Genomic DNA, 2,862 nt, shown 5'->3' with positions numbered 1-2,862 from the left:
AAAAAAATTGTTATGAAGTCCAAAGAACGGAAATATCAGTAATAACGGAAAGTATTCGGTATTGTGGTAATAACAAAAATTAAAACGGATATTTAAGTAAGTTTCCCTTTTTTTTAAGAAAAAGGTTCAAAGATTCAGATCATATGTACTATCTTGGTAAATCATCACACAACCTATCATACATGGAATAACGAAAATTAGAGGAAATATTGCCAAATTTTTTATTTAAGGCAAAACACAATAAAGCCTCACTTCAAATCCTCATCTAGAAAGCGCTTTGGACATTGAAAATCACCATGATGAATTAAATATCAAACTCCGATGCCGACTATTAAATTTGAAGCTTAAAAAGTGGTACAGATCTTGCAGATCCATGAACACTTATTTTTAAGACAAAATGGATGATCTAGATAATTTGTTACAATATATACTATTTTGAGAACTTGGAATCTGAATTTTTTCTCACAACAATAATTCAAGGCTGAGTTGATCGATTTGAAGGTTTTCCAATTCCAAAATTGCAACTTTCAATGAGTATTGCAACTTTCAATGAGTTTTGAGGAGAGGCGTTACTTATTTTGATAGGGTTGCAACCCTATCAAACCATTTTCCTTTTTTCATTCCGAGAAAGAATCAGCCCAATGAACCACTTCTGATTGGCGATTCCCATTCCACATCAAAAATAAGAGAATGAAAAGATTAAAGATCACAATTAAAAAAGAAGAAAAAAGAAAGGGCTTAAATGAAAATCACATGTAAAAAAAGAAAAGGTAAAAAATTAAATTTGTAACGGCCACATGTAAGAGTTTAAGTTTGCATATAATGGGATTATACGTGTCCCTTATTAGAAGAGCAACGATCCTATAGGACCCTCTCCCACCCATGTGTATAAGACCCCAAAGGATCACCATTAAATTTGATACGGATCTATAAAAAACTCAAGTCCGACACCCATTTGATAATTTTTTTAAAAATCCGTACCAACTTTAATGGTGATCATTTGAAGTCCTACTACACATATGGATAGGGGAGAGGCATATAGGATCATTACTCTTATTAGAAATCGAAAATTTTAAATGACATTATCATTATAAACAGTAGCTGACATTAGATTTTTCATTCATGCAAAACATCAGTTTGTCCTTGAGCGAGGCTTTAAATAAGATTTCATTGAATAAAATAAGTATTCGTCGAATTGAAAATTTTTTCTTCGAAGAAGTATAGGTCTTACCAAATCTTCCTAATATTTTATTTTACTTTTAAGTATGAATTTCAAATGTCTTACCAAACCTTCCTTTTCAAGGGGATGTGGCTAAACTTCGTCGTTGATGGAATCAAGAGAGTCAAAATAATCAAATCTCATGCATTTGTTGCTAAGCATGCAGTGTTACTGATATCATCCATCGCAGATAGCTCCCTTGAGATTGAGATTTTAACCCTGTCCTCCAATGGAACATGATCTACCTCATCTCTATCAGAAGCACCATTATTTTTGCCATTCATGTTCACTACTTGCATATTGGCGCTCGAAGAGCCATTATTTTCCCCCTTCATTTTATCCACTGCTTGCACATTCGCCGCCTGACTCTTTGAAGGACTAGTTTGACTGTATTCAATGTTCTCAGCCTTGATGTTCAGGGACTGTTGACTCTTTGAGCATATTGTCATGCTTGGGAAAGAACGGTTTGGCAGTTGATTACTTGCCATAACATCCATTTCTTTCTCTTTGGAAGAAGTCGAGGAAGCTTCAGGTAGATGTGGCTGAGGTGCCTCTTTAAAACAATATGCTCTAGCTATTTCATTGTCAATATCACTAAAGCTACCAGTGTTTGGAATGCAGGCATCAACAGTCCCTGAACATCCTGTAATTACATCTCTTGGAAGACTACAATTTGGACCTCCATGGCAATCATCAATAATTCCCACAGCAACCGTGCCACTCTGACTTCCTTTTGATAATCGAGAACCTAAATGCTACTTTCTCTTAACAGGGCCTTTCTTACGAAATTTGGAAGTGCGAGCATAAGCAGATGATGCCTGCAAATAACACAACTTTCATCACTTGAAAATATACAGCAGATCAACTATTAGAAATTTATCCAATTAATGTTGAACACAAAAACAGTTCATTCTTACAGAGTGCTCAAACTTATGAATACCTGAAGTGCAAGAACCGCATTCAATTGCCTAACGGGTTTTTTACTAGCTTTCACGGAAGCACCATTATCGTTTAGAGATTCTTGGGCAAAGACATCTGATTCCATCTAAAAATAGCATTGGATCTATAAAGTAAGAACATATATTCTTTTTTGTTGTATAAAGTAAGGAAATATATACATGCAAAGCAAGAAAATAATAGGTCAGCCACTTCAAGAACAAACCTCAGGAAAAATAGAGTTCATCTGCACTGATTTCTTCGTAGTCTGACTTCTATTGGCAACAAGATCAGACTCATGAAAAGCATCCTGCAAGTTCCCATGAAATAAATAATGCCACAATCCATTCTGAAGCTAAAGAAAATGATGCACCTACAAGTTTTTATTGCTCAAGAAAAATGATAATATGTAGATCAGATATTGGTGGCACTAGCCTTGGAACTAGGATAGGGACACAGTCCAATAGCAATGGAGTCAGAGACACAAGGATATTGAGCATAACAAAATAATAGGTAAGCCACTTCAAGAACCTACCTTAGAAAAACTCAAAGTTCATCCGCAATGATTTCTTCTATTGAAAATATATTCAGACTTATGTAAAATATCCTGCTATTTCCCATGTTAAAAATCATTTTCGTGTCCATTTCAAAGCTAAAAGGAAATATGCATTTATCAAAGTGAAAAATAGGCCCAAGACAAATTTTGG

The 2,862-nt window shown here is 34.7% G+C and overlaps 1 long non-coding RNA gene across 1 annotated transcript; it reads right to left on the bottom strand.

The window, feature by feature from the left end:
• Positions 1-1,545: 1,545 nt before the first annotated feature.
• LOC18995727 (uncharacterized) lies at positions 1,546-2,467 on the bottom strand. Its single transcript, XR_016054560.1, has 3 exons — positions 2,382-2,467; positions 2,160-2,264; positions 1,546-2,037 (listed from the first exon to the last, which is right to left on the bottom strand). It is a non-coding gene; the product is annotated as an uncharacterized LOC18995727 (long non-coding RNA).
• Between the last annotated feature and the right edge of the window lie 395 nt (positions 2,468-2,862).

Source organism: Amborella trichopoda, chromosome 4 (assembly GCF_054954075.1).
Source record: "Amborella trichopoda isolate Santa Cruz 75 chromosome 4, AtrichopodaSantaCruz75HAP2 v2.0, whole genome shotgun sequence".
NCBI lineage: Eukaryota > Viridiplantae > Streptophyta > Magnoliopsida > Amborellales > Amborellaceae > Amborella > Amborella trichopoda.
This window is presented reverse-complemented; position numbering and strand designations above follow the sequence as displayed.